The 17,850-nt window shown below is 42.6% G+C and overlaps 1 long non-coding RNA gene across 5 annotated transcripts in view; it reads left to right on the top strand.

The window, feature by feature from the left end:
• The window catches only part of LOC117803711, a 78,655-nt gene that overhangs the window by 12,038 nt on the left and 48,767 nt on the right, over positions 1-17,850 (top strand). For 4 of the 5 annotated variants that reach the window (XR_004627677.1, XR_004627679.1, XR_004627676.1 and 1 more), the window contains exons 2-6: positions 11,719-11,863; positions 12,638-12,872; positions 13,300-13,678; positions 16,362-16,415; positions 17,068-17,240. This is a non-coding gene — a long non-coding RNA (uncharacterized LOC117803711). The remainder of the gene's footprint in view (positions 1-11,718; positions 11,864-12,637; positions 12,873-13,299; positions 13,679-16,361; positions 16,416-17,067; positions 17,241-17,850) is intronic. The other variant, XR_004627678.1, reaches the window with a different exon arrangement.

Consider the following 17,850-nt stretch of genomic DNA (forward strand, 5'->3'; position numbering starts at 1 on the left):
GATCCCATAACGCCGGGCTCACACCCTAAGCCGAAGGCAGACGCTTAACCACTGTGCCACCCAGGCGCCCCAAGAGTCCCCTTAACATTTCTTGTAAGGCTGGTTTAGTGGTGAAGAATTCCTTTAACTTTTGTTTGTCTGGGAAACTCTTTTTCTCTTCTCTTTATCTGAATGATAGCCTCACTGAATAGAATATTTTTGGTTGAAAGGTTTTTTTCTTTCAGTTCTGTGAATATATCATGCCACTGTCTTTTGGCCTGCAAAATTTCTGGTGAAAAATCAGCTGATAGAGTCATGGGATTTTCCTTGTGTGTAACTGTTTTCCATTGCTCCTTTAAAAATTATCTCTTTACACTACTTTTTGCCATTTTAATTACTGTGTGTCTTGGTGTGGATCTTCTTGGGTTGATTTTGTTGGGGTTAGGGGAGGGTCTCTGTGCCTCCTGGATCTGGATTTCTGTTTCCTTCCCTAGTTCAGAGTGCTTTCTGCTATTATTTCTTCAAATGAATTTTCTGCCCTTTTTCTCTCTCTTCTCCTTCTGGGATGTATATAGTACGAATGTTATTATACTTGATAGTGTCACTGAGTTCCCTAAATCTATTCTTATTTTTTATTATTCTTTTTTTTCTCCTGTTCAGCTTGATTGCTTTCCATTACTCTGTCTTCCAGGTCACTGATCCATTCTTTTTTTTTTTTTAAGATTTTATTTATTTATTTGAGAGAGAGAGCATGAGAAGGGGGATGGTCAGCAGGAGAAGCAGACTCCCCTGCTGAGCAGGGAGCCTGATGTGGGACTTGATTCTGGGACTCCAGGATCATGACCTGAGCCAAAGGCAGTAGCTCAACCAACTGCACCACCAGGCACCTCACTGATCCATTCTTATGCATCCTCTAGCCCAACTTAATTTTAGTTATTGAGCTCTTCATCTCTGACTTTTTAAAATGTTTTCTATCTCTTTGTTCAGGAACTCACTGAAATCTTTCACTCTTTTCTCAAGTCCAGTGAATATCTATAGGATCATTACTTAAAATTCTCTATCAGGCATATTACTTATCTCTGTTTTATTTAGCTCTCTTACTGTGATTTTGTCTTGTTCTTTCATTTGGGACATATTCCTCTGTCCCCTCATTTTGTCTAACTCTCTGTGTCTGTTTCTGTGTGATAGGAAAGTCAGCTACATCTCCTGCTCTCGAAAGTGGTGACCTTATGAAGAAGAGGTCCTTTAGTGCCCTGCAGTGTGGTGTCCCCTGTTCACCAGAACCTGGTGCTTCAGGGTGTCTCCTAGTTGTGTTATGTGCACCCTACCTTTGTGGCGGAGCCACATTTCCTTCAGTCCAGTCACCTGCAGTGATTTTCTTTGCCTGTTTTGGGCAGGGTTTGGTCCCCATGTTGTTAGTAGGCCAGTATGGGTTTGCCTTGGGCTTACGTTGGGTCAGAACAGGCATTTGCCAAAGCTGGAGGCACCAAACTGCAAGGTGCTCTCCCTGTGTTGTCCCCTGAGAAGCTTTCAAAGATTTATTTATTTATGTGAGAGAGGGAGAGAGAGAGAGCGCATGCCTTGTGCTTGTGGGGGAGGGGCAGAGGGAGAGAGAATCTCAAGCAGACTCTGTTCTGAGTGCAAAGCCTGATGTGGGGCTCAATCCCATGACCCTGAGATCATGACCTGAGCCAAAATCAAGAGTTGGACACCTAACTGACTGAGCCACCCAGGTGCCCTGTCCCCTGAGAAGCTTTCATTGGTGGGTGGGGCCTGCAGTCAGACCAGATGTTCATGATCCAGTGTTGATTGGTGTGTATTTTTAGGAATTTATCCATTTCCCCTAGGTTAACCAATTTGTTGATGTACAGTTGTTCACAATATTCTCTTACAATAGTTTTTATGTCTGTAAAATCAGTTTAAGGTCTCCTCTTCCATTTCTGATTTTAGTTATTTGAGTCTTCTCTCTTTTTTTTTCTCAGTTAATCCAGCTAAGGGTTTGCAACTTTGTTTATCTTTTCAAAAAAAAGACTTTCAATTTTTTTGATTTTTTTCTATTGTTTTTTTCTATTCTCCATCTCATTTATCTCTGCTCTAATCTTTTATTATTTCCTTCCTCTGCTAGCTTGGTTTTAGTTCATTCTTCTTTTTCTAGTTCCTTGAGGTATGAAGTTAGGTTGTTGATTTGAGTGAGACCTTTCTTTCTTCTTTTTTTTTTAATGTAAGCATTTACAGCTATAAGCTTCCCTTTGTTTTCACTTCATCTCATAAAATTTGGTATATTATGTTTTTGTTTTCATTTATCTCAAGGTATTTTCCAATTTCCTTTGTAATTTATTCTTTGGCCCATTGGTTATTTAACAGCATGTTATTTAATTTTCATGAATTTGAAATAATAATTTCATTTTCCTTCTGCTATTGATTTCTAGTGCGTTCTATTGTTATTGGGAAAAGATACCTTCTATGATTTCAATCTTTTAACTTGTTTTGTGGCCTAACATGTGGTTTATCTTAGAGAATGTTTTGTATGCACTTGAGAAGAATATACATTCTGTTATTGTTGGGTGTTCTGCATACTTCTGTTAGGTTCAATTAGTCTATAGTATCATTCAGGTCATGCGTTTACTTATTGATCTTCTGTCTGGTTATTCTATTTCTTTCCTTAAAAAAATTATACCATCTATTGAAAGAAACATATTCACAGGGTTCAGAATTTTAAAAATACTCGAGGTCCTTCCATTTTTTGTCTCCCACTCCCCAGTTCTCCTCTCCAGAGGCACCCAGTGTTATCAGCTTCTTGACTGTTTTGGGGAGCTTTAAAGAAAATACATATTTCTGGGGCTCTTCCCAGAGTTTTTGATATCGTAGATCTGGGTAGGGTTCTGGAAAACTGTACTTTTAGTAAGCCTCCACACAAGGTGATTCGTTGCTCCAGATATGAGGATTACTGCTGTAATCATCTTCCACATAAATGAACATGCAGCTCAAGCATTTTATTGAAAAGGGCTAAGGTACTGAGTGGGATGGGGTACTCAGGTTAGATAATTGAGAACAGAAATTTTCAAAGAATAAGAGGCCATAAAAAGCATTTTGTGGCTGGGCAGTGGTATGGAGAAAAGGCTGGTCTGGAATTAGGTGTCCTGGGTTCTCGTCCCAGATTTGCCACCAGTTGTTGGGTATGTTGGACACCAGTCAGTGCCCTTCTTTGTCCTAGGTTTCCTACCCATGAAGTGAAGAGATTCGACAAGATAGTCTGTACAGCCCCCTTCCCTGCAGCTCTAACATTAGGGGATTCCAAGCCTCTGCTTTCCTATAACCCATCCATGTGCTTGTCAGTGTTTCAGAATGTTTGCATCCATATTCATCATTCCCTCCCTCCATCCTCAGACATGTACTGAGCTTGAAGCAAGAGTTGTATTTTCTATGAAGAGCATCTGGAAAAGGGATCCCAGGCAGAGGGATTAGTGTGTGCGTGAATACATGGAGGCAAGAAATAGCATGGTCTCTCTTTGTGGGGGAGGGATTGTAACTGGCTCAGCATAAGTAGGATGGGGAGATTAGGGAGCGTGTCCTGAGCACCTGATGGGAAGGTAGGAGGGTCCAGGCATTAAGGGCCTTGTGAGCCAGTCTAAGGAGTTAGGGCTCTGGTCTAGAGGCAATGAGGAGGCATTGAAGATTTTATATGGGAGAGTGATTCCCTCTAATTTAATTTTAGGAAGAATACTTGAGCAGCAATATGGAAGGTAAACTGGAGGAAGGTAATACAAGCATAAGGGAGACCAGGAAGGAGGCTATGGCCTAAATCCAAGCGAGAAATCCTGACAACGTGAATTTAAATAGTGAACTTGAGGGGGGCCTGGGAGGCTCAGTCGGTTGAGTGTCCAACTTTTGATTTCAGTTCAGGTCATCATCTTGGTTGTCCTGGGACTGAGTCCCATGTCAGGCTCCACACTCCGTGTGGAGCTTTCTCTGCCCCTCCCCCCACTCACGTTCTCTTTCTCGAAAGTAAATGGATAAATCTTTAAAAATAAATAACCAGTGAACTTGAAAGAGTAGATGGTTTCAACTGACAGTAAAAAGAAAGGCTTGATGGGATTGGTAACTGATTGGACAAGCAGGTGAAAGAGATTTTAGTGATGCTCGTCTTCTCTGAGTCTTTATGTCAGTGAAATCATCCTATTAAAAAGGCTTTATAAAAAAAAAAGCTGTTGATTCCACTGTTATTTTTGACAGAAGACTGGAAGCATTCTGAGCTGCTTTTGAGGTGTGTTCCCCTCATGCAGCCTGTGGGATTGACTTAGCTTGGCAGAGCAGTGATGGAGGGAGGCCCCCATTGCTGACTTCTAAGGCTGAAGAGAGCTTGAGGAAGGTGGTACAGGGCCACCTAAGATCTTTGAGGGTCAGAAGCATGCCACCGCAGGTCACATGAAATATAATAAAATGCACCTGCACAAACAATTGAATATCACTTACATCTAACTACACGAGAGTCGCATTACACTTGCCTGTTTGACAAAGGTTACATTTTGCAGGCAAACATTTACTGTGATCGGCTATTTTTAGTCTTTGGAGTCAATCTCTTTTGTTTGCTTGTTGGTTGCTTTTTAGCTTGCAAACATTTTGCTCAGCCTCAGCTCTGTGTGAAGTGATCTGGGGTGCACTGAGTCCAGCGGGGGGCGGTTTCGGGGAGCCCTACTGCATCCACAGAAGGAGCTTTCTACCCACGGGAGAGCTGCTCCACCAGAAAGGCTTCCTGTTCCTGGACATAATTTTATTTCAGGCCAACTAACATTCATTTAGCACCTGGTACATGCCAGGCACCGTCCTGCCATCAGACCTGCGGCAGGAAGGATTTCTGGCCTTAATGGGAAACAGGAAAGCATGGTCTCTGGAGTCCCTCCGTGTTTAATGATTTCATGGCCATGAAGGCACTGTCTAGCGGCCTGCCACTCAAAGTGTGATTCCGGGCTGAGCAGCATTGGCTGGGAGCTTGTTAGAAATGCGGATCTCAGGTGCCCCCAGCCCTAGGAATCAGAATTTGCATTCTCACAAGCTCCCAGGTGATTCATGTATGCAGGACAGCTTGAGAAGTGCTGTCCTTGTGCCCTGACAGCCTCCATTGCTCTCATCAGCAGTGGCCTGTCTTGGGCTGACCACGGCTCTCAGCTTAAGGGCCTATTTGTAACATAGGGTCGTCATTAGCTGATGACCACAAATGCACCCCCAGCCAGCAACTCTGGGTCCCAGTGGGGCTGGCTAGAGGCTGTGGACTATTCAGAAGCTCGTGGGGTACGCTCAGTCAGGGAGGCCACGGTCTGGGTGAAGAAGGGGCCTGCCAAAGACTCACTGCCAGCCTCAGAGCACCCTCCTGTACCCACAGAAGCCCATTCTGTCTTGCACAATGAGTCTCTTTGGCTGACCTGGGTTGGGCATGGAGCAGCGTGGGGCTTTCTTCAATGGGCAGGCCAAGGACGCTGCTGCTATGAGGGGTCTGTCTTTGGGGAGGGCAGAGCAGCGCCTGCATGGACCCTGGGCAGGCTGGAATTCTGATTTTCCTTCCTACCACCTGGGAGTTGGGATGCCCCTCAGTCACTTACTCCCTAAGCATTTGCTAAGCACCCACTCTGTGCCAGGTATTTTGTCAACATCTGATTAATCTGTGCCCCTATATCTCCCAAGGAGTGGCTGGGAGCTGAGGCTCAGCCTTGCGAGGTCACTGGCCCAGGCTGCCTGGTGCGTTCCACTGCAGGCACCTCCTGAGAAAGCCAAGGCACAGGACCTAACAGGCCGTGGGGTGGGTGGGGCAAGCAACAGGGGAGTGATGGGCCCGGCAGGGACTGAAGCAGGTGGCACCCAGCACTGGCCCTCACAGGTTTTGCAGTCCTGGAAGTGTTAAAACAAATGCCCACGTGACTCTGAGGTAGGGTGGAAGATCCCAGAAGGTAGAGCCCTGACTGCTGGGTGGCCACAAAGTGCTGAAGGGCCTCCCGCCTCCCTCTCAGGGAGCCCATGGGAAGCCCTGCGCTCATGAGGATGCTCGGCTGGGGCCTCCTCCCTGCAGGCCCTCCTGCCTGAGGACTCACCACTGGTCTGCTTTCTCGTGGTTTCTTTTCCACCTGTCTGGCTACTGATTTCTAATATCCTAGCTCAATCTTTTTTTTTTTTTTCTTTTGGAGTGTATCTATTTTATTATTCAGACTTGTATTGTTCCCAATTATTTTTCCCTTTTAAATGGCCTCATTTTACCTCCTGTCCTCTCAAACCTTTTAAGCCTTCTGGTTTCCTTTCAGATCTCCTCTTTAATTATCTGTTTTTATTGTGATATTTCTGTCCGATTAAAAAAACCATATTTTTCTGACTCGAAAGTGTAAATCATTTTTATTGCTAAATGTTTGGATAATATAGGAAAAAGGTATAAAGAAGAAAATTAAACTATCCCATTAAGCTCTCCTCTAGGGATAAGCATTGTCGCTTTATTCCAGTCTCTCCAACTACGTTTTCTATCTACACACACTTAGAGAAGCTGCTGTAACCCTTTGTCTGCCACCTGTGCTGTAAATATTTTCCCACGATTTGATGTTTGTTGAGAAAACATCTTCATTTCCTCATAGCGAAAGTTGCCTACGCTTGTTCGAACATCCAGCCACATGAATGGTCTACAGCGAACAGCACAAGCGCCCCTTCCTCCACACCCACACCCCTGCGCCTCGGAAGACCAACCCAACATCAAAGACCAGGAGCTGTTCCACATCCATCCCTCTAGAATCTGAAAATGCATTTTTAAGTATGTCTGAAACAAGAATTGTATCAGACACACGGTTATGCCTTTTGCCTTTGCTCTCCACAACGTGATGGGTGGGTGTCTTCCCACGTGAGCTCCGAGTGGGGTGGAGGTGGGGTTGTGAAGGCCCCACAGGCAGGGTGGGGTCCGTGGCCTTGAGACAGGACACCCCGGAAGGCCGCACTTGCCCGTCGATCACCGGAGAGGTTCCCAAGGGAGCTCATGTATGTGACTCAGCAGCCAGATGGGGATCAAGGCACCATTCATTTCATTATTCGCTGAGCAAATGCCTGAAACTGGAGAGGCCTGGGTTTGAAAACCGGCCCACGACGTGCATCCTGGTGCTTCTATCTTAGAGCGCTCCCTGTTACTGCAATCAGTGAGCCGGAGGCCCGTTAGCCAGCGTTGCCGGGCGGGAGCGGGCTGCGGGTGTGGGCGGTGGCTTCTCCGGTTCCCCGGCTCCCTGTCAGAAGAGGTGCTGGGGTAGCCAGCTGTCCAGGCTGCAGCTCTGCCTGAGCAGGGGTTTTTTTGGAGTCTCTTGGATTCCATTGTAATGATGATAGCAACTCGCAAGGAGTTACCGTGCGCCAGGCACAGCTCTGAACCTGCTTCTTACATACTAACCCTAATCCTCACGAGCGCTCTGGAAAGCAAACACGATAGGATAGTATTTTAGACTGAGAATGTTTTCCAGAGAAGAAAATTGAGGCACAGAGTGGTTAAGTAACTTGTCAACGGTCACCCAGCTGGCTAGATGTAGAATCTGGATTTGAATGCAGACAGCCTCATTTCTGGGCTCCTAACCGTGATGCTGTTCGGGTTCGTTTGTAATGGCTGGCGTCATGTACGTCATCCAGCGTCCGGATCCCCGGGGAAACTTCCTACCGCACGATGCCACCCGCGCGGCGTGTGCTCTTGTCGGACAGAGATGAGTGGACATCCCGGCACTTACACTGCACCCACGTGAGCACGCATCCTCATTCACCTTTCGGATCGGGAGGCCTAGGCTGGTCTAGACCGGCGGCCGCACCTCACATAGGACTCAAAGGCAGAAGCTGGTCTTCAGTGCAGAGCCAGGCCGAGTCTGGGCATCCGGCCGGCCCCAGTGTGAGGGAACCTGAAGGAGGTCCCCAGAACCCAGGCGGAGGGAAAGCCACGCCGCCCCGAGGCAGCCCGGGAGCTACCAGCCCACGAGGGTGAGCCTGGAGGGCAGCCTAGGGAAGAGCAGGCGTGGGCGTGCCCATTGAACACAGTTACCTCACCCCTGCTAGACGGGGTCTGATCAAAGCGTAACAACTCCTCCTTCAGGCTTGGGGTGTGTGCAGAAGTGGCAGAGCCATCTTCCCTGCACGGGGAAGTACACGCAGAGCTGACACATTCTTTTTAACCACCACACATCATGCCATCAAAAGGATTAATCTCTTCGCGAGCATTTAGACGCACGCCTGCGTCTCTGTAGACGTAAGCAAAGCTCAGGGAATAAACCCCACTCCTTCTACTGAGCTTTCCATTTTCTCTGAGCTGCTTTTATGTCCTCCAGTAAAGTTATATAGTTTTTGTCACATAGGAATTTCACATTTCTTGTTAAATTTATACCTAGGCATTTTACAGCTGTTATTATTTTGAACTTAGGGTGTTTTAAAGCGCATATATATAATAGTGCTTGTATATTTTTATATTGTCAGATCTGTCCACCTTTTCCTTCGCACCTGCGAACTTCGATACTAGCTTAGAAAGGTTTTCTCCACTCCAAGATTATGGAGCCATTTGCTTAGATTTCTTCTAAAACTTTCATGTTTTAACTTTGTATGATTGAAAGCTTTTTGTTTGCACTTAAGTAACATAGGGGTTTATTTAGCATCTGGTATGAGGACTCAACTTTATCTTTCGAATTGTTGCCAGTTGAACCAAAGTAATGTATTGAGTTACCCATCTTTTCCCCACTGATTCAAAGTCGTACCTTTCTCACACATCAAATTCTTATATTTAGTGAATCTCCTCCTCGGTTTTGTGTTCTGTTCTATTGATCTGTTAGTTTATTCCCGGGCCGATACTACAAAATGACTTTATTTCTTATTAGAAAAGCAATAAAGGCGTATTACAGAAAGATCAGAAAATACACAGACACAAACAAACAAAAACCACTCATGATTCTATCCTGGGATAACTACCATTTTACTCTGGTGTCTATCATTCCAGATTGTTTCATTTATATAAACATATGTAAATATATATTCAGACAATATAAAATTAAGACAATGCTGTATAGTTTTGCAAACTTTTTTCACTCTCTGATACTTCAAGAATGTTTCCTTGCTAATAAATACTCTTTTTTTTTTTTTACAGGGAGAGTGAGAGACAAAGATCAAGCACAAGTAGGGGGAGGGGCAGAGGGAGACAGAAAATCTCAAGCAGATTCCGGGCTGAGTGTGGAGCCCGACGTTGGGCTTGATCTCACACCCTGAGATCATGACCTGAGCTGAAATCAAGAGCTAGATGCTGAACCACCCAGGTGCCCCCTAATAAATACTCTTTTTAGAACATTTTTATTGAAAAGTATTACATGCATGCAGAAAAGTACACAAAACGCACACATTAAACTCAGCGATTCATCACAAAGTGAACACCCACGTAACCACAACTCTCGTCAGGAAATACCATACGTCAGGACCCCGGAAGCCCCATCTTATGCGCTGTCATTTCCCTACTTCTTCCCACAAGGATAAGCTTCCTTGTTTTTCTTTTAGAATTTTACCACCTGAGCTTTTATCCCTAAACAATATCATTAATCCTGCCTAATTTATGAACTCTATAGAAATGGAATTACGCACCCCTTGAGGTTTTTTTTTTGTGTGTGTGTGTGACTGGCTTCTTTTACTCAACATTATATTTACAACAACCCTCCATGTTGGTGTAACAAGGGTTTCCTTCACTTTTATGGCTGTGTCATACTTCATTAGAGGACTATACCACAATTTATTTATAATTCTACTTTCTAGGCACATTTGGATTGCTTCCAGGCTTTTTAAAAAGATTTTTTTATTTTTTTAAAAATATTTTATTTGCTTATTTTGAGGTGGGGGGAGAGGAGCAGAGGGAGAGAGAATCCTAAGTCGACTCCACTCTGAGCACTGAACCCAACATAGGGCTCGATCTCACGACCCTGAGATCATGACCTGAGCCAAAGTCAAGAGTTGGACGCTTAACCAACTGAGTCACCCAGGCGCCCCAAGATTTTTTATTTTTAAGTAATATCTACACCCAATGTGGGATTCGTACTTAGAACCCTGAGGTAAGAGTCACGTACTCTTCTGACTGAGCCAGCCAGATGCCCCTCTCTGCTTCTATTAATTTGACTATTTTAGATTCCACAAATAAGTGAGATCGGGCAGTATCTCTCTTTCTGTGTCTGGCTTATTCAACTTAGCATAATACCCTCCAAATTCATTCAAATTGTAGCAAATGGCAGATTTCCTTCTTTTTTGAGACTGAATAATATTATAATATATCATATTCTAATATATCACATTTTCTTTATCCATTCATCTGTTGACAGATATTTAGATCGTCTCCATTCCTTGGCTCTTGTGAATATTGCTCTGAGGAACATGGAAGTGAAGTTAACTCCTTGAGATACTGATTTCATTTCCTTTGGATATACATCCAGAAGTGGGATTGATGGATCATAGGGAAGGGTTATTTTTAATTTTTTGAGAAGCTGCCATACTATTTTCCATAGTGGCTGCACCAATTTATATTGCCACTGACAGTTTATAAGAGTTCCCTTTTCTCCACATCGTTGCCAACACATCTTTTGTCTTTTTGACCATAGCCATTCTAACAGCTGTGAGGGGAGATCTCATTGTGGTTTTGATCTGCATTTCCCTGATGATGAGTGACATTGAGAAGCCATATGTATATGTGTTGGCCAAGTAGTTTGCTAGTGTTTTATTTAAAAAAAAAACTTAGAATTTTGCATTTATAATCACGAGAAAGATTTATCTGTAATTTTTCTTCCTGGTAATGTCCTTTTGGATCAAGGTTATGTAGACTTCATAAAGTGGATTATGAAAGTATTCTTTTCTTTTCTATTCTCTGAAAGAGTTTATGTAAGATTAGAATTATTTTTCTAATAAATATTTGGAAGCATCAGACATCAGATTCAATTCATAGCTATTCAGGTTCTCTATGTCTCCTTATATCTGTTTTTGGTCAAATGTTTTTCTAGGAATTAGTCCAGTTTTGGATTTGTTGGCATGGTGTTCTTGTTTCTTCTTACTATCTTCTTGAAGTCTGTTGATGCTATCCTGATACTGGTTATTTGCATTCTCTTTCTCTCTGGAACAAAGCTCATACATTTTATTATTTTTTTCAAAAGAAAACAAAATTTGTCTTTTATTTTACTGATTTTTGCTCTTTATCCTTTTTTCTCCTTTCTTTGAGTTTTATTTGTTGTTCTTTTCTAGCTTTTTAAGGAAAGATACTTAGATAATGGATTTTTTTTCTTTTCTAGCACATGCACTTAAAGCTATAAATTGCACTCTATTCATAGTTTTTGCTGCATCTCACAATTTTGATGTCATATTTTTATTATCCTTCAGTTCAAAAGATTTTTTTAATTTTTCTTTGTGATTTCATCTTTGACTCCTGGGTTACTTAGAAGTATATTGCTTAATTTCTGCACATTTGTGGCTATTCTAGCTACCGGGTGTAACTGATTTCCAGCATAATTCCACTGCAGTCAGAAAATGTATTATATGATCTCGATACTTTGAAATATGTTGAGGCTTGCTTGATGGCCAAGTCTGTCACTGATTTTAGTAAACATTCCATTTGCACTCGAAAATAATACGGATTCTGTGGTCATTAGATGCAGTGTCCTATATATGTCAGTTAAGTCAGGTTTGCTAATAATGTCCTAATCTTCTGAATTCTTATGGATTTTTAATCATTTTCAGTTACAGATGAGGGTCAGTGGAGTAGGCCACTCCAAAATATGCCATCCGACATAAGGATGATTTTGAACTAAAGGCAATTGAGAAGAAGCAAACACAAGAAAAACTCCTCCCCACGTCACCCCCACCAGGAAGGACAGGATGATTGGTAAACAACACAGACAACTCTAGAGTCTTTTCAGTCAGGAGATGGGGCCAGAGGAGTTTACACAGCAAATCTTACTCCCCTATATGTTTACTTTCCCATGATTTGCTGTCCTAGAAGCTCAAAGTCCCTTTCTCTGGTCACTTCTGTATAATTTATCGCTCTTTTGTAGAGATGCTACAGAAGCCCAAGTGCTAACCAGCCCTTTAAGTTACTCCTTGTTAAGACCTGTGTGTATGTGTGATGCAGGCGTTAGTTCACTTCTGTCTGTTTTCCTCTTGTTTTTTGTTTTGTAAATATTTTATTTGTTTATTTTTAGAGAGAGAGGGCACGTGTGAGAGGGGGAGGACGGAGAGAGGCAGAGAGAGAAAGAGAGAATCTTTTTTTTTTAAGATTTTATTTATTTATTTATTTATTTATTTATTTATTTATTTGAATGAGTGAGAGAGAGAGAGAACAAGGCGGGGGTGGGGAGGATTGAGGGAGAGAGAGAAGCAGACTCCCTGAGGAGCAGGGAGCCGGATACAGGGCTTGATCCCAGAACCCTGAGATCATGACCTGAGCCAAAGGCAGATGCTTAACCAACTGAGCCACCCAGGCACCCTGAGAGAGAGAATCTTAAGCAGGTTCCATGCCCAGTGCAGAGCCTGATGTGGGGCTCGATCTTGTAACCTTGAGGTCATGACCTGAGCCGAAATCAAAAGTTGGACACTCAAACAACTGAACCACCCAGGCACCCCTGTTTTCCTCTTGTTAATTTGTTGTTGTTGTTTTCAGTCTCACTTGCAGGGTCCCAACCAATGAACATAAGATGGGTAGAGGAAAAACCCTCTTCTTCTCCTACAGTTTTTGCAACTGTGAAGGGGCAGTAAAAGCTTGGGGTGCCCCACTGGCTCTGGAACCTACAGATGAAATCCTGGAACAATAGCTAAAAGCTGGCAAGAGGTTAAGAATTCATTTGTCATGTTAACCTCCTGGATGTCTGGTTGTGGTGGCTGGTTGAGAGAGGAAGGTAAGAATTCTTCCTTGTCCTTCCCCCATCCCCCCAAATTGAGATTACTAGGAGAAAATATTTGTGTGAGATAGTTCTTTGGGTTTGTGCTGTTTTTGCTATTTGTTATTGATCTGATTCTCTCCCAAGGGCAGACATCATTTCTCTGTCTTTGTCTTTTGTGTCATTTGTCATAGTGGGGAGAATCATAAGATAAAACATAAGTATAGGTCCTATAAGCCCCTTGTTTGAGTTGGCCTCACAGATTGGTGAGTTGACTTTTCCCCGGACTGCTATTTGCTGCTAACTTTGCTGTGGGTCACCAATTAAAAAAAAACAAAAACAAAAACCACGAGATGAATTTCTCCTTCTGTCTCATTTCATGTCTTGAGAGTTTGGCTTGGATCCAGTGAGTGTATACTTTCCTTGTTTTTTTCTGTCTCCTCAGGAGTGCTGATTGTTGGGGTCTGCCTCCATAGGTGACGAGCCATCAGGCTGGGAATCTGAGACACTTCCTTCCCAACTGTGGCAGCAATCAGGGGAATTTGTTTGGAGAAGGGGTCACAGCTCATAAGAAGCCCTTGTTGGCTTTAACCCTTGCTGCCTTGGCAGTGCTGGGGAAATCCCATCCTGGCATTGCCTCCCTGGGACTGCAAATTAGTGTGTCTGCACTTAAAGACATCTAACTTCTGTTGGACACTGGCGTTTCCTTACTGCATGTGACAACAAAGGCCTTTGCTTTCTTTGACAATCTCTGCGAGTGACCTTTGTGGATCACAGAGGTTTCATCATCTGCACCTGTTCTGGGAACGCTGCTTACGTCCATGGTAAAATTTTACTCTAGGCCTAGAAAGTTGTCTCTGGGTCTTCCCTTAAAAAGGTTTTCTGGGCACCTGGCTTAGTCAGTGGAGCGTGTGACTCTTGCCTTTGGGATTGTGAGTTTGAGCCCATGCTGGGTGTAGAGATGACTTAAAAGTAAAATCTTAAAAAAAAAAAAAGGCTTTCTTGTTTGTGCTGCATTTGGAATGAGTATACCTTTGGGAGATCCTATCTACTGATGGCCAGGTTATAGATATTTTGATTTGAAAACATTTTTATACTTAAGTGGATTTCTAGAGAGCTCTCATTCCAAAGAAATACCATATTGGTACCTATGGAAAGATCACATTGTAAGGAGGGCACATGACACAAGGCATTACCATTAGCCTAAGGGACTCCCTTAAACGAAAAGGCAAAAGTCAGACATTAAAAGTCAAAGACAGAGAGAGAATTTGGAAATCAGCAGGAGAAAAGTGACCTGTCTTATACAAGGGAGCCCCCATAGGTTCCAGTACCCAAGATCGTGTGGTATTGGTGAACATATATGAATGAAATAGAATAGAGAGCCCATAAACAGACCCACATAAATCTAGTCAACTGATCTTTGACAAAGGAACAAAGACAATACAATGGACTAAAGATGCAATTTCAACAAATGGTGCTGGACATGTACAGGCAAAAAAGTGAATGTAAACACAGATGTTAGGCCTTTCATAAAAATTAACTCAAAATTGATCATGGACCTATGTGTAAAACACAAAACTATATAAAAACAACTCTGTGAAAGACAATGTCAAGAGAAGAAAAGACAAACCACAGACTGGGAGACAGTATCTGCGAAAGCACATCTGATAAGGGATTGTTGTCCAAAATATATGAAGAGCTCTTAAAACTCAATGATAAGGAAACAAACAACCCAATTTAAAAATAGGTCAAGGGGTGCCTGGGTGGCATAGTGGTTAGGCGTCTGCCTTCGGCTCAGGGCGTGATCCTGGCGTTATGGGATCGAGCCCTACATCAGGCTCCTCTGATATGAGCCTGCTTCTTCCTTTCCCACTCCGCCTGCTTGTGTTCCCTCTCTCGCTGGCTGTCTCTCTGTCGAATAAATAAATAAAATCTTTAAAAAAAATAAAAATAGGTCAAAAACCTTAACAGGAACTTCGCCAAAGAAGATATACAGATAGTAAATAAACCCATGAAAAGATTCTTGTCATCAAGGAAATGTCTTACTTTGGTAAGACAACAATGAGATACCACTACACACATCTGTTAGAATGGCCAATATCCGTAACAGCGACAACACCAAATGCTGTGGAGCAACAGGAATTCTCATTATTGCTGGTGGGAATGGAACATGGTGCACTCACTTCGGAAGACAGTTGGCAATTTCTTACAAAAATAAAAATACTTTCATTGTATGATCCTTAATTGTGCTCCTTAATCTTTCCCCAAAAGAGTTGAAAACTTACGTCCCCAAAACTCCGGAGCAAGGATATCTATAGCAGCTTTGTTCATAATTGCCAAAACCTGGAAGCGACCAAGATGTCCTTCACTGGGTGAATGGATAAATAAACCATGGTATATCTAGATAATGGGATCTTATTCAGCATGAAAAAGGAATGAGCTATCCAGTCATGAAAAGACGTGGAAGAAACTTAAATGTGTTGGGGTTCAGGATACACTACCCCCAAAATATGGCACATCTAATATGTTGAATATTTTAAGCTGAAGGAGTTTGAGAAAATGGCAGAAACAGGAAGGTCTCTGTGACCCCCACAATCCCTTGCTCTTCTTCCTTGAAACACATTGTAAAACAGTCAGGTGAGAGGTGTCCTCCCTATACCTGGAGGAAAGGAGCATCCTTATCTCTGAAGACAAGGGTGTCAAGAAGTATCCTAACAAGAAAGACTGGCGAAGTTCCCCCACTTTACTACAATTAGCTTGTACTCCTAACCTAGCATTCTTCACCACTGCCTACTTTTCATCAAACCTACCAGAGAAAACACACAAGTTTTCGTCTCCTTAGGAAAGCTTACGTGTCAGGTAGCACTCATCTTAAGTCCGTTTGTTTACCTTTCTCCTGTTAACCTGTCTATGTTGGTGTGATTGTCAAACCCAGTCAGGGACCCTAAAGGGGTCAAGGAATAACTTTTCCTTCACCTACAAATGCATATTACTAAGCGAAAGGAGTCAATCTGAAAAGGCTATAGATTGTAGGATTCCAACGATGTGACATTCTGGAAAAGGCAAAACTAGAGAGACAGTGAAAAAAATCAGTGGCTATCAGGGGTTTGGAGGGAGGGAGGGGTAAATAATGAGCGGAACAGAGGATTTTTAGGGCAGTGAGACTATCCTGTATGATACTGTAATGGGGGAGCACATGTCATTATATTTCATCCAAACCCACGGAATGTACAATGCCAAAGGGAACTCTAGTGTAAACCATGGACTCTGGGTGATGATGATGTGTCCGTGTAGGCTCATCAGTTGTCACAAATGTACCCTCTGGTGGGTGGTGTGGATAATGGGGGAGGCTGTGCATGTGTGGGGAGAGGAGCTATATGGAAAATTACCTTCCTTAATTTTGCTGTGAATCTGAAACTAACCTAAAAAATAAACTGTATTAAAATGTTTTTTTTTAATGGCTCAAAGCCTCCTCACCAACTGCAGGAACTTTCTTATTTATCTCAGGACACTGCAGATACTGGAAACAGCCATGACATAGGAAAAACAATGATCCTACAGGTAAGAATACAAGGGAGGGGAGATTAAGTAGTAATGGCCCCAGATTTCTGATACTAGATAAATAGGCCCCCTGAATTCCTTCTGAGAGGAAACCTACATCCTTTCTCTGCTTTGAGATGTAAATCTTACTATATCTTTGAAATATGAACATCCAAGGAGATAACTCTTGGCTATGCAGCCACCTGAGACAGAAGGAAATAAAAATGGGGGGAAAAGAAGCTTTTTGGAAATAAACTGTCACTTGGTGTTTCCAAAAGGGCCCCGGCCCAAAATATAGTCCACCCTCTCCATAATACTGCACCTCAGAGCAAATAAAAATCCTAAAATTCTCTGCAGATGTTGGTAAAATCCTTCAGCCCTCAGGTTACCTTAGCCTGTTCCATCTGCCAGAAACATAATTCCAATTAAACCAAAATAAGACTAGGACGAGAATCAACTCATAAAAATTGGTGAAATTTATGTTTCTATTTCTAACCTAACTCATAGCAAAAATTTAGAATAAAAGCTGTAAGATCTCTACTTGAATTTCTGTATGTGTTTATGTTGTGTACATGTGATATTATTCTAAGTCCGGATGGTATTGCCCAAATTAATTAGTAAGAAAGCTCTATTAATTGACTTTAAAAAAAAAAGATGTATTTATTTATTTTAGAGAGAGACAGAGCACATGCAAGAGTGGGGAGAGGGGCAGAAGGAGATTCACTCGGGCTCCTACACCGGACTCGATCTCAGGATCCATGAGTTCAAGACCTGAGTTGAAACCAAGAGTTGGAGGCTTAACTGACTGCACCACCCAGGCGCCCATCTATTCATTGAGTTTAAAAAGTAAGTGTGTGGGGGCTCCTGGCTGGCTTGGTCCGTGGAGTGCGGGACTCTTGATCTAGGGATTGTGAGTTCAAGCCCCACGTTGGGTGTAGAGATTACTTAAAAATAAAAAAAATCTTAAAAAAAAAAAAGCAAGTGCTCAAATAAATTCTTTAAAAAAAAACCATTTTATTTATTTGACAGAGAGAGAGAGCACAAGCAGAGGGAGCAGCAGGGAGAGGGAGAAGCAGGCTCCCCGCTGAGCAGAGAGCTGGATGTGGGGCTCGATTCCATGACCCTGGAATTCTGACCTGAGCCGAAGGCAAATGCTTAACCGATTGAGCCACCCAGACACCCCTAAATTAAGTCTTTCTAACACTTTGAAAGAAAATAAAAACTAACCTCAGTGTTTTTCAAGTTCACATGATGTGAGATAATCTTTGGTAAATAAGGTTAGTTTACGATTACTGGTTAAATAAAAGTGAGTATGTCTTCAGAATTGGCAGCACTAGACAGTATGTAGACATAAAATTTTATTCTGCCTGGGTTTACTAGTCAAACAAGCTTCTCCTAGATGTCTAATATTATAAAATTATAAATGCAACCTAAGAACAAAAGATACAATAAAGGT

The sequence above is a fragment of the Ailuropoda melanoleuca genome, chromosome 9, assembly GCF_002007445.2.
Source record: "Ailuropoda melanoleuca isolate Jingjing chromosome 9, ASM200744v2, whole genome shotgun sequence".
In the NCBI taxonomy this organism is placed as follows: Eukaryota; Metazoa; Chordata; class Mammalia; order Carnivora; family Ursidae; genus Ailuropoda; species Ailuropoda melanoleuca.